General features: G+C 38.6%; 1 protein-coding gene across 1 annotated transcript in view; it reads left to right on the top strand.

Moving 5' to 3' along the window:
* Nucleotides 1-14088, top strand: part of UACA (uveal autoantigen with coiled-coil domains and ankyrin repeats) — an 87645-nt gene that overhangs the window by 27948 nt on the left and 45609 nt on the right. The window lies entirely within an intron of this gene.

Genomic DNA, 14088 nt, shown 5'->3' with positions numbered 1-14088 from the left:
TTCTCCAGGCAAGAATACTGAAGTGAGTTGCCATGCCCTCCTCTAGGGGATTTTCCCAATCCAGGGATCAAACCCAGGTCTCCTGCATTTCAGGCGGATTCTTTACTGTCTGAGCCACCAGGGAAGCCCAAGAATAATGGAGTGGGTAGCCTATGCCTTCTCCAAGTGATCTTCCCGACCCAGGAATCAAACCGGGGTTTCCTGCATTGCAGGCAAATTCTTTACCAACTGAGCTACCAGGAAGCCACAGCAACACATTCTTAATTGCCAGGGTATAGCAATCACTGCTGCTGCTGCTGCTGCTAAGTCACTTCAGTCGTGTCCGACTCTGTGACCCCATAGACGGAAGCCCACCAGGCCCCCCCTTCCCTGGGATTCTCCAGGCAGGAACACTGGAGTGGGTTGCCATTTCCTTCTCCAGTGTGTGAAAGTGAAAAGTGAAAGTGAAGTCGCTCAGTCATGTCCGACCCTTAGCGACCCCACGGACTGCAGCCTACCAGGCTTCTCCATCCATGGGATTTTCTAGGCAAGAGTACTGGAGTGGCTTGCCATTGCCCTAGCAATTGTAAGAATGTGTGTGTGTCCATGTGCACGCAGATGCTCAGTAGCTCAGTCATGTCTGACTCTTTGAGACCTCATGGACTATAGCCCACCGGGCTCCTCTGTCCATGGGATTTCCCAGAAAGAATATTGGAGTGAGTTGCCATTTCCTTCTCTAGGGGATCTTCCTGACCCAGGGATTGAACCCACATCTCTTGTGCCTCCTGCATTGGCAGGTGGATTCTTAACCTCTGCACCACCTGGGAAGCCCCAATTATAAGAATATTTTTGGGTAAATATAGTGAGGGCTTCTTTCTTCACACTAGACTAGGCCCTGGTTGTGCTCCTGTGTGAGGCTCCCTAGTTCATCATTTTCTGTGGCCTTTGGCTGTGCCTTCTGTGAAGTGTTTCCTTTAATGTATCATAGTCATCCATATTGGAACAGAGTATTGGAGGGTATACCCTTCTCAGCTGGGAATGAGGTAAATGTTGAGCAGTTTTCCTGGCCTGCTTCTCACCTGTAGAAATTTGGGGACCCATGATGATCTAGAAGAGTAATAGACCGTTAACTCAGTCTGGGGATTATTTTGGAAGTTGTCTTTTGTCTTTTTATCTATTTGATTTCAGTCAGATCTGTGAGCTATGAACTACATCCTCACTTCCTTGAGAAATGCATTTTTCTCTAGACATCAGTACAATTATCTTGAACTTATCAGGCTTCTGTGGCACCACATCCTTAGTCTCTTCCTGTGGGGAGTTACCCTCCAAGCCATTTTGTTCTATTGAAAGAGTTTACTGGGTGAAAGGAAAACATTTGTTTCCTTTACTCACAACTCACTGAATAGTTTTGTATTCCCAAGTATGTGTGGGTTTTTCCACACTAAGCAGTTCTCTGTGGGTACCAGCTGGGTGTCTTATAATAAAACTCAGTGTTGGCACTACCCAGAACTAGCTCAGACCTCACAGTTTCAGGGATCAGTTGTAACTTTAGATGCTCCTCTCCCACTTGGTGGCTCTGGTTAGTTCATGGGGTCACAGAAGAGTCAGACACAACTTAGCAACTCAACAACAACAACATTAAAGTAATATGACCTTAAATTTTAAAAAGGATACTCTTGTTTTTGTACGTTATCCAAAACTATGTAAGAAAGTTGTGGTAGACAGTATTATTATTTCAGATTATCCAATCCCCTACTTCCTTGAAGATGATCGTGTGTGTGTGTGTTTAATATATATCCCCACATGTACAACTTTTGCATATCTCACAAAGACTAGACCTCCCAAGTTATTGATTTGGGGACTGCTCATGTCATATGCTGGAGAAGGAAATGGCAACCCACTCCAGTGTTCTTTCCTGGAGAATCCCAGGGACAGGGGAGCCTGGTGGGCTGCCGTCTATGGGGTCGCACAGAGTCGGACACGACTGAAGCGACTTAGCAGCAGCAGCAGCATGTCATATGCTTTGGCCAAATTTGGGCCAGCCTTCTTGTTTCAATACTTTATCAAGAGAATGCCCTTCCTATAAGGGTTGTTCTTTCAGCCGTGGTTCTGGAGGGGCATCTCAGGCTATTTCTACAGAACTGACCCACAGTCTACAACATAATGTTAATAGGACATACAAGTTTGTTATTTTGAGAAACCACTGAAAGTCAGAGGTAATTATTGCAACAAAATGAACACTGCAGGAACTGGAATCAGAAATAGGGTGCTACCTTCAATATCAGGACCACCAAAAATAATAAAAATATGTGATGTAAGCATGGAGGCCGGGGGGCGGGGGGTGGGCAAGAGCAAGGAAACTGTAAGGGCAAACCACATAATGTAGTGGTAAACAAAAATGTTAGGTATAAAATATTAGACAACTCAGTGAAAAGACTGGAATTGTGATTGGCATCTAAAGTGGGAGTATGTAAAAGTAAAGTGTTAGTTGCTCAGTCATGTTCAACTCTTTGCGACCCATGGACTGTAGCCATCCAGGCTCTTCTGTCCAGAGGATTCCCCAGGTAAGAATACTGGAGTGGGTAGCTATTCCCTTCTCCCGGGGATCTTCTCAACCCAGGGATCATATCCAGGTCTCCTGCATTGCAGGTGGGTTCTTTACCACTGAGCCACCAGGAAAACCCCATTATTGTATCAGGTAGGGTTCTCCAGAGAAATAGAAGATATCTATATATCTCTATCTCAAAGATATCTGTATCTAAGAGAGAGATACTTATTTACTTTAAAGAATTCAGTTCAGTTCAGTTCAGTCGCTCAGTCGTGTCCGACTCTCCGCGACCCCATGAATCACAGCACGCCAGGCCTCCCTGTCCATCACTAACTCCCGGAGTTCACTCAAACTCATGTCCACAGAGTCAGTGATGCCATCCAGCCATCTCATTCTTGGTCGTCCCCTTCTTCTCCTGCCCCCAACCTTTCCCAGCATCAGAGTCTTTTCCAGTGAGTCAACTCGTCGCATGAGGTGGCCAAAGTATTGCAGTTTCAGCTTCAGCATCAGTCCCTCCAGTGAACACCCAGGATCGATCTCCCTTAGAATGGACTGGTTGGATCTCCTTGCGGTACAAGGGACTCTCAAGAGTCTTCTCCAACACCACAGTTCAAAAGCATCAATTCTTCGGCGATCAGCTTTCTTCACAGTCCAACTCTCACATCCATACATGACCACGGGAAAAACCATAGCCTTGACTAGACGGGCCTACGTGAATATGGGACTGAAAAATTCTGATTTGTAAGGCAGGCCAGCAGGCTGGGAACTCAGGCAGGACTTCTGTATTACAGCCATGAGGCAGGATTGCTTATTCTCTGAAAATTTTCAGATTTTGCTCTTTAGGTTTTCAAGTGATTGGATGAGGCCCTACCCCACATTATCAAGGGTTATCTCCTTTACCTCAGGTCAACTGATTTCAGATGTTAATTACATCTACAAAATACCTTCATAGCAACATCTAGACTCATGTGCTGTTTTGAAGAGAGTGGAATGTGAATACAGAAAGTACTTTCTAATAGATCTCATGATAAGGCAACAAACAAATTAGTTTGATCGCAACTAATAAACTAGATGTATTTTGGCTGAAGATGTTTGAGCATCTAAAACAGAGGTTGGCAACTGTGGCCCACTGCTTGTTTTTTATAAATAAAGTTTTATTGTAACAGCAGTGCTTATTTTTTGTATATTGTCTGTGGCTGTTTTCATTCTACAGTGACAGAGTTGAATAGTTACAACAGAAACTGCATGGCTTGCAAATCCTGAAATACTTACCATCTAACCCTTTATAGGGAGAAGGAAATGGCAACCCACTCTGGTGTTCTTGCCTGGAGAATCCCAGGGACAGGGGGAGCCTGGTGGGCTGCCATCTATGGGGTCGCACAGAGTCGGACACGACTGAAGCAATTTAGCAGCAGCAGCAGCAGCAGCAGCAACCCTTTATAGAAAGTGCTTGCCAATGCTTAAAGAATACATAGAAATGCTGCTTGTGGTTCTTGCTCTGTTATGGTTCATTCCTAGTTCAGTATTTGTATTCAAGTATGAATGTATACGTATTAAACATTACAGTAGCAATGTTTTGCTGTTGAAAGCCACAGATTTTACTGGTTTCATAAAATTTAATAATTTCTTAACTTTTCATTTCATAGACATTCAAATTTTCTCTTAGCTCACTTGCTGAATTCATTTTTTATGGATAAAATATATATGAATGCTGTTAGTGTTAAAATGAACACTTGTGTATCTTTGGGAATGAAGAGAAAGTAATTTTTGTACAAAACTTGGTCAGCTTCATATTATTACAATTGCAGAATTCATTGTTTGTATCTATTTTCCTTCTTTTAAGATGGTAAAAAGGTATATCCTCCTTTTTTTAGATAATGGATTAAAAAAAAAAGTAAGCTATTTTTTAATTTGTTCCTTTATCTGTAAAGCTGAATCAGACTACAAGATGCATTTGTTTCCCAACCAAATAATCAATTGTAGAGAGAGTCTAGGCCCTGGATTCAGACAGTCCTTGGTTTAAATGTAGTGGTTTCAAACAACAGCTATTTTACTTGCTGCTGACTCCATAGGTCAGCAATTTGGGCTGGGTTCTGCTGCTTGGTGGTTCCACTGGTCTTGTCTGGGATTCCTGATGTGGCTGCCAAGTCATCTGGTAGTGCCTCTAAGGCTGGGTGGTCTAAGTTGGCCACGTTAATGTGTCTGGCAGTTTTTTCTCTCATAAGATCTCTCATGCTCTAAGGAGGCTAGCTTGCTTACACTGTGTCAGCAGCAGCCCCAGAGGGGAGACTTCGATTCAAAGTTCTACAAGATCACTTCTGCCACAGTTCAACTTGTCAAGTCCAGCCCAGATTTAAGGGATGAGGAAATAAATGTCATCTTTTGATTAGAATCATGGCAAAGTCATATTGCAAAGGATGGGTTTACAGGAGAGGAGGGAGTTAATAGTAGCTACCCAATCTAACACCATCAGTTGCTTAGTTTCTTTATGCCTTGTTTGGAAAGTAGAAATAACAATGTGACTTAGAGAGTTTTTCTTATAGTGTAACAATTATGTATATAAAGCACTTAGAAGTATTTCTTAAAGAATTTTGAAATTGAATCTTTATTTTAAATGCTGTGTTTTATTATTGTGTACTTAAATATCATGAGAGTATTCATTCTACCTCATTATTAATTTGGTCATGTATTTTTAATGAGGAGAAACATATTAAGATTCATTGGGAGCAAATCCTGTGTAAAATGTGCAGGAAGAGTTAGGCATACGTGTAGAATTGTTATCTTTTTCATAACTAAAAAGAAAAGCAGTTAACTTTTAATGTGTTTGTAAAAACATATATTTTCTTCTGACCCTCTGTCTACATATCTTTGTATTTCCAACTTTCAGTTTTAAAAATACTGACTAGTAGGGTAAGATTTATTATCAGTTTAATTCTCGAAGGGTCTTTTTAGTTCTAGCAAACATTTTTATTTAGCTGTTTCTCTGCAAAGCCAAGAATAAATAGAAAACCAAAGAAACAAAAATATCTCTTATTTTTCACTGTAGTCAAATACCATCAGAGGCTCTTTTATAAGTGTATCTGTTTTGCTTTTTACTTTGTCAAGAATAAACATAGAATGTTTCCTAAATCTGTCCTGTTTTCAGACATTAGCAGAAATGTTTGTTGAAACTCACCAGAAGTATTACTGTGTTCATTGGTGTGTGTAAGGTCGGGTAGGAGGCATAATAGACCCTTCTTGGTTTTTACCTTTATACTGAAAAAAATTCACTCATGACACTTAGATGTTTAAAGAACTAATTTGAATACATTTTTCTCTAAAATTTTCTTGGGAGAAATTTTTCTCGGGAGAAATTTTTCTCCCAAATAACCAATTGCTTAGCATTTTAAAGGGGATCTTAAATAAGATCTTATATATCCAGCCTAAGAGCTCTATTCTTGTATGATACACATTTATCATTTGTTGTGTTTAAGATCTATGTATATATTTACTTTAGAATTTGATGCTTCTTCTGTTACCAGAAGAATATTAAAATAAAACAGGAAAGGTGAAATACGTAATATTATGAAACAAATGATACTTATTAAAATTGGAGAGGCAATTTCCTATCTATTTTAAACAACCTCTTTTGGGCCTCTAGACAGCTCTAATAAAGGAGCAAATACCTGCAATAGTTAGTGGTAGACAGTCTGGTATTTATATGACAGACTAGAATAGAATCAAATCGAGTAGTCAGGAAATCTTATCAAGGCAGTGTTGAGTCTTTCAGACTGTAGTTTGTTTAAAGTTATTTATTTATTTTAAAAATTTTATAGCACCTTCAGTATTTAAGATGTTAGATTTGTTATTTAAGTAATAATAATAATTATTGTTGTTGTTTTTTCTTGACATTTTTATGTAGAGAAATTCAGTAAAGAAGGATTTAGCCTGTTAATGTCTTGGTCAGAAAAATGGTTGACAGGATAAATTTTCCCCTTCCTCTAATTGTTCCATTGAGTCCTGACTAAATAGTGCTTTCAGATCACATAGTGGAAGACTTGAGTAGATAAAATGGGGCCTAATTAAATAAGGAAAAGGAAAAATCAGAAAGACAAGAGAGCCTGGAATCTAGGAGAAAGATACTGGATGCACAGCTTTTGTTTTCTTGTTTTAACTTTTGTTTTTTTTTTTCTTTTTCTGTTATATAAGCTCTAACTTGCTGTTATATAAGAAAGAAGAGTAAATAACCTTTGGATTAAATGGAATGGGGGAAATATTTCTAACTATCATCAATCCAGTGAACTGTAGAACAGTTCTTAATTGTGCAGCCTAATCTTCAAGGAATGTTTATGCTTCATGAGCTTTGCTTTCTGCTGTTTGCTCCATTTTCAGTTGTGGCAGGGCTTGTCTTGGGTTTAGTAACGAGAATGGTGATAATTGTAGGGTACTGTGGAAGCCTTAAACACATTGAGTTATGTACTTTAAATATGTACTGTTTTTTATATGTCAATTCTACTTTAATAAAGTGGTTTAAAAAAGAGAGATTTTGGCTGTCTTATTCACTTCTATATCTCTGGTGCCATTCCTGACATATATTCAGTTCAGTTCAGTTCAGTCGCTCAGTCGTGTCCGACTCTTTGCGACCCCATGAATCACAGCACGCAAGGCCTCCCTGTCCATCACCAACTCCTGGAGTTCACTCAAACTCATGTCCATCGAGTCGGTGATGCCATCCAGCCATCACATTCTCTGTCGTCCCCTTCTCCTCCTGCCCGCAATCCCTCCCAGCATCAGAGTCTTTTCCAGTGAGTCAACTCGTCGCATGAGGTGGCCAAAGTATTGGAGTTTCAGCTTTAGCATCAGTCCTTCCAATGAACACCCAGGATTGATCTCCTTTACTGCTACTGCTACTGCTAAGTCACTTCAGTCGTGTCCGACTCTGTGTGACCCCACAGACGGAAGCCCACCAGGCTCCCCCGTCCCTGGGATTCTCCAGGCAAGAACACTGGAGTGGGTTGCCATTTCCTTCTCCAATGTGTGAAAGTGAAAAGTGAAAGTGAAGTCGCTCAGTCATGTCTGACTTGTAGCGACCCCATGGACTGCAGCCTACCAGGCTCCTCCGTCCATGAGATTTTCTAGGCAAGAGTACTGGAGTGGCTTGCCATTGCCTTCTCCGTTAGAATGGACTTATTAGGTGCTTCATTAAAGTTTGCATATGCAATATGGAAGTTTTTATTTTTTTGATGTAAAGGACATCTAATTTTCTGAGGCTTAAATTTTTTAAAGATACATTTTTACATCAAAGATGTAAAAATTTTCAGATGATTTGAGAAGCTGAAATTTCTTAATTAGTAGAAACCACTGAACAAGTCTAACGAATTCTCTAATCATTCTGCAGCTAACTGCAATTGCCTTATACAAAATCCCATAATCTCCCAGTGACTCAGTTTCTGCGTATATAATATGAGAATCAGTTAGCATTTCAATATGAGGAGGCTGAAGGAGGTAGTGGGGATAACACTATTCAGGGATTTGTAGACTTCATGAGCATAGCCTGGTGTGCTACAGTTCATGAGATTGCAGAGTCGGACATGACTAAGCAACTGAACAACAAGACATAATGAAAGAGTTTGTTTTTCTCCTCCAAGAATAGGAGACTACTGAAAGATTTTAAATGAGGTGACAGAGGGTGTTTGAAAGGGAGTGGTGGTGGTGTGATTTGGTTTGCATTCTGAAAATCACTTTGGCTACAGTGTGGAGAATACAAGGGAAGGGCTGGAATGAATCTGGACACTGTTTAGGGAATTAATGCAGTAATCCTGGTGAAGGATGGTGCTAACCTGAAAGTAGGGTGATGTTGATAGACGTGGAGATGAGCGGTTGGATTTGAATAATGGGGAGGTAAAGTCTCTGAGATTTGGTGCCAGGGGAACAAGGAGGGTCAGGTGTCAAGACTCATCTCTATATTTCTGTCCTGTACAACTAGATGGATGATAGTATCATTTATTGTATTAGTGAAAGTTGGAGTAAGATCAAGTTTCAGGAGGAGGAACATGTTTATAGTTTGAAACATGGAGGTACTTTTAAGACACTGCAGAGGAATTGTCAAGAAGATATTTGAATATGTGGGCCTGAAGCTTAGAGAAGCCTGGGTTGCAGATGTGTATATGGCAGTCATATGTGAACAGATTTTTTAATTACAATATGATGAAGTGCTTTGTCTACAAGCTGTGTTTAGTTTCCTAATTTGTGTTATTCAAACCTGGTGATTTTTCTACTCATCTTTTTAAATTTTTTTTTTATTTTTTGAGAATAACAAAATATTTTACTAAAACATAAGATTTACAAAAGTTTCCAGACAAGCCACACAAAATGATTACAAGGTTTTTCTTGAAGGGAGAATTCTACACTTGACAGGAGGGTCACAGTGTTACTAATAAGGGCTGTGATATTTGTTTAATGTTTCCATTTTAGTTCAAACGATAGCACTTGTCCATCTACAGTGTCTAAATAAAGTTAGACTTGGCTGGAGAGCATATTCTAAAAAACTGGTTAGCTGTTTTTACCCAATGCAGTTAGATCACCATAAGACGGGAGAAAGGAACTCATAAACTAAAACTACCTTCTCCCCCACCAAAAAAATAAAGTATAACACCCCCACCCCTGCTGCTAACCCTGACAACCACCTTTATTCACAGTGCTTTCTATTTAAACCGTGATGGGGGAAATGAATACAAGTAGAGAGGGGTCACTGCTTTTGAATGTTTCGCAACATCCAGATAATACTTGTATGCTCTGCTCAGGCTTTGCAGCAGTGAATCAGGGCAAGATATAGACTTGCTAATGTGTATTTAATCACCAAAGGACTGAAGCTGTCTAGGCTTTTATTCTGTAATGTTTTTAAGACTGTGTCCATTAAATGCAAACAGAAAAGGAAGAAGTCTTGGCAGAACAGAAGTCATGCAGACTTGATGATCAGATCAATGTAAATATTATTCATGGCATATAGCCTAGTCCATGCTCTAGCTGCTTCTGTGGCTTGGGCTTCGTTGGCCTTCCACTGCTCTTATATTGTTTGCTAATGGATTATCTGGTTTGGAAGCACTTAATAAAGCCAGGCTCCATGGCAGAACTGTTCATATCTGCAGTGCTGGGGACCACTTATTCAAAATATCTAAACATATTCTTCCCAGCTTGTCTACATTAGGATGATAAATTTTGGTTATAAGACATACTGTAGGTCATCCCATGGATGGAGGAGCCTGGTAGGCTGCAGTCCGTGGGGTCGCTAAGGGTCGGACACGACTGAGCGACTTCACTTTCACACATTGGAGAAGGAAATGGCAACCCACTCCAGTGTTCTTGCCTGGAGAATCCTAGGGACGGGGGAGCCTGGTGGGCTGCCGTCAGTGGGGTCACACAGAGTCGGACATGACTGAAGTGACTTAGCAGCAGCAGCAGCAGCAGCAGCAGCAGGGGCTGTCATTGGGTATTCTTCTGGAAGGAATAGTTCAAGTATAAAAGTCCCTCCCTCAAAGGGGGAATCCTGTGGGCCAGCAGCAACTACATGAAAATAACAGGCATTGCTTTCGTCTGGTTCCGCTTTATGCCAGGAACTGGTTCTGCCAGCAGATGCAGAGCTTCCTTGATAATCTTGTGGGGCAGCCTGGCCATCTTGGTAGATCCTGAGTTCAGCCTCTGATCTTGTCTCCCTACTCATGTTTTAGTAGATAGTTTACTAAACTATCTACTTTTATTTCTATAATTTTTTTTTCTGATTTTCTATCTTTTGAATTACTTCTATACCTTCCATGTAATTAATGTAGTATTACAGCTGTGTATAAACACCCCATTCCAGTATTCTTGCTGGGAGAATCCCATAGACAGAGGAACCTGGCGGGCAACAGTGCATGGGGTCACAAAGAGTCAGACACAACTGAGCATAGAACATAGATAGATAGCAGTGTATTATGATTATTTGCGTGTTTACATATGTATCTGTCTTTTTCATATTGTGAGAGCAATTGAAGAAAATAACTGGGTTTTATTCCTGTGAATTGCCTGAGGCCAGGTCTCATGTATGTTTTGTTCCCTATTTTATATCCTGCACCTGACTTGTGGCATAGCATGTACCAAATGATAATGCATATTTAAATCCTGAGTCGAGTATTTAAATATATCTCTTTACACATAATGCTCGGTAAATTTTTACTGACCAAAATAAGTTATCCCGTCTTCTGACAGTTATTCAATAGTTTAGAAACATCATATGAAAGACAAAACTCCTTTGCTGCTTCTCCTTATCTGTGTTAGTAGTGTTTGACTTGGAGTTCATGGATTCCATCTTTGTAGAGAGATCAGTGACCCTCCAAAAATAAATGTCAATTATTTTGATTATGTGCTTATATATACTTTTAAAAAGAGCATCCATTCCTTTCATCTGATTCTTGAAGGGGTCTGCGACACTAAAATGATGAACAACCGTGAATTAGGTACTTTTGTTTAGCATAACTTTTCTTGGTTTTAAGCAGTTTTCTATGAAAGTTTTGTGGTAATCTGTGGAAGTTTTGTGTATGTTTCTCTTTTGGATAATGCATCTAAAATGGCCTTTAGGCTGAAAGTGGTGTTTAAATAATATTACCTGTGATCTATTGAGTCTACCCCTTAAATATATACTTTATATGAATTTGCATATATTTTAAAGTCTACTTGCTTATTTGCTTCTATAAAGTTCTTCTCAAGAGACCTTCTATCCTAAATATTGAATAAATGAAGCAATTGTTGGACTCATTTATGTTTAAAAATCTTGACTAGATCTTTTAACAGAGAAGAAATTAGAGGTTAGTATACAAAATTTTTAGTAATTTTTTTGTGTGGTGGAATTTTTATTTTTATATGTAAAGTTAAATGTATTACAGGTTTTTTACATTAGAGATGTATTACTTAAACATCTTTAAAATTTCATTTAATTTCTGAAAAGTTATGAATTTGCAGTTGTTGCTAATATGAGGAAATCACTGTCGAAACTTTTAAGTGATTTTCTTTGTGGTGATTTAGTGTTTAAAGGTATCATCTATTTCGGTCTACCTAGAATACTTTGTGTTAGAATGTTTTATTTATTCTCTGGAAACAACTGTATTTTGATTTTTACCATAGATGTGTTGGCCTGGTACTTTCTGAGTTTAATGAATAGCTTCTTTTCAAACAGTACAGTACTGAAGTACAGAAACATGTTTATTATAATATGTGGTAAACAATGCTTTAAAAAAAAAAAAAAACTGCTTCTTTTCAGAATGCTTTCATTCAGTAGCACAGGACTCATCTTGTAAGTATATGGCTGTGAATGAAAATGGCTTCATTTTAATCCAGAGAGGACTGAGTGGAAAAGATATACTGTGTTTCCTGCCAAATTAGTGAATCAGTGAAGGGTCTTGGTAAGAGGCATGTAATATAGTTGAAAAATTTATACCTCAACCAAATTTATTGGACCGAGTGTCAAAAATGCATCAAACAGAAACTGAGAGAGTAGTTTAGCGTAGAGAGCCCCTGGTGAACCTGTGACTCAACTGTAACAATTACTGACCTGTGGTCAATCGCATTTCAGCTGTATCTTCACCCTCTTAATTTTGTTTTTAAAAGTTTTTTAATGTAAATCATGCTAATGATATTGTGAGATTGCATTTCTTTTATTTTTAATTGTGGTAAAAAGCACAGACAGTTTACCATCTTAACCATTTTTAAGTGAACATTTCAGTAGTGTTAAGTATATTCACACTGTTGTGCAAATTATCATCAGAAAATTTTCATCTTATAAATCTGAAATGCTAAAATATATCCATTAAATGACAACTCCCCATTTCCCTCTTTCCCGAAATCCATTGTATGTTTTGTTTCTCTGAATTTGACCACTTTGGATACCTCATAATTGGAATCATAGAGTATTTGTCTTTAGAGGGCTGAAGTTTATTTCACTTAGCATAATGTCAAGATTCATCTGTGGTGTAACATGTGAAGAATTTCCTTCCTTTTTATGCCTGATTCCTATTCCATTGCATGTATATACCATATTTTGTTTATCAGTTCATCCATCAATGGACATTTGTGTTGCTTCCACCTCTTGGCTATTGTGAATAATGCTGCAGTGAACATGGGCGTGCAGATACCTCTTTGAGACTCTGCTTTCAATCCATTCAGATATATACCCAGAACAAGGATTAGTTTATTGTATGGTAGTTCTATTTTTAATTTTTTGAGGAATCTTCATCTTGTTTTCTGTAGTGGTTGCGTGATGTTCATTCCCACCAACTGTGGGAAGGGTTCAAATTTCTCCACCATCTATGGGAAGGGTTCAGATTTCTCCACATCCTTAGCAGCACTTACCACTTTCTAATTTTTTAATAGTAGCCATCCCAATGGGTGTGAAGTGATATCTTATTATGATTTGATTTGTATTTCTAATTCAATAATGTTTAACATCTTTTTATATGCTTGTTGGTCATTCATATATCATCTTTGGAGAAAGGTCTGTTTAAGTCCTCTGCCGATTTTTAATTGGGTTATTTGTTTCTTTATAGTTGAGTTACATTTCTTTATATAGTCTCCTTATTAACTGTTTAACAGATACATGATTTGGAAATATTTTCTCATTCTTTGTCTTTCATACAGGAGTTTTTAAGTTGTAGTTCCAGTTTTGCTTTTGTTGCCTATGCTTTTGTTGTCATATATAAGAAATTACTGTTAAATCCAAAGTCATAAAGCTTTTCCCTGTATTTACTTTTAGGAGTTTTATATTAGGAATGTTAAATTTAGGTCTTTAAATTTAGTCTTTAATCATTTTGAATTAAGTTTTCTATATGGTGTAAGATAAGGGTCCATCTTCATTCTTTTGCACGTGGATATCCAGTTTTCTCAACAGAATTTGTTGAAGAGACTGTCCTTTCACCATCAACTGGTGAAGATCATTTGACCTTATATATTAGGGTTTATTTCTGATTCTTTATTCTGTTTCATTGATCTGTGCTGTGTGTGTGCTTAGTCGCTCAATTGTGTCTGACTCTTTGCGATCCCATGGACTGTAGCCCACCAGGCTCCTCTGTCCATGGGGATTCTCCAGGCAAGAATACTAGAGTGGGTTGCCATGTCCTCCTCAAGGGGATCTTCCCAACCCAGGGATCAAACCCAGGTCTCCCGCATTGCAGGCAGTTTCTTTACTATCTGAGCCACCAGGGAAGCCCAATGAGCTATGTATCTGTTTTCATGACAGTACCATACTGTTTTGATTACTGTAGCCTTGTAACATGTTTTGAAATCAGAACATGTGAGACCTCAAACTTTTTTTCTTTTTCAAGATTATTTGGCTATTTGGGTTCCCTTGAAAGTCCATATGAATTTTAAGGTGAATTTTTCTATTTCTGGAAAAAAAAAAAAGCCTTTGGAATTTTGATAGAGATTATATTGAATCTGTGAATTGCTTTGAATAGTATTGATATTAATGATAGTAAATCTTCCAGTCTGACATGAACTGTCTTTCCATTTATTTGTATCTTCTCTAATTTCTTTCAGCAATGTTTTGTAGTTTTTGG

This window comes from Moschus berezovskii, chromosome 9, assembly GCF_049115385.1.
Source record: "Moschus berezovskii isolate FMDL1 chromosome 9, NW_MosBer_1.0, whole genome shotgun sequence".
In the NCBI taxonomy this organism is placed as follows: Eukaryota; Metazoa; Chordata; class Mammalia; order Artiodactyla; family Moschidae; genus Moschus; species Moschus berezovskii.
The sequence above is the reverse complement of the archived record's forward strand: the minus strand, read 5'-3'. Positions and strand labels throughout refer to the sequence as shown.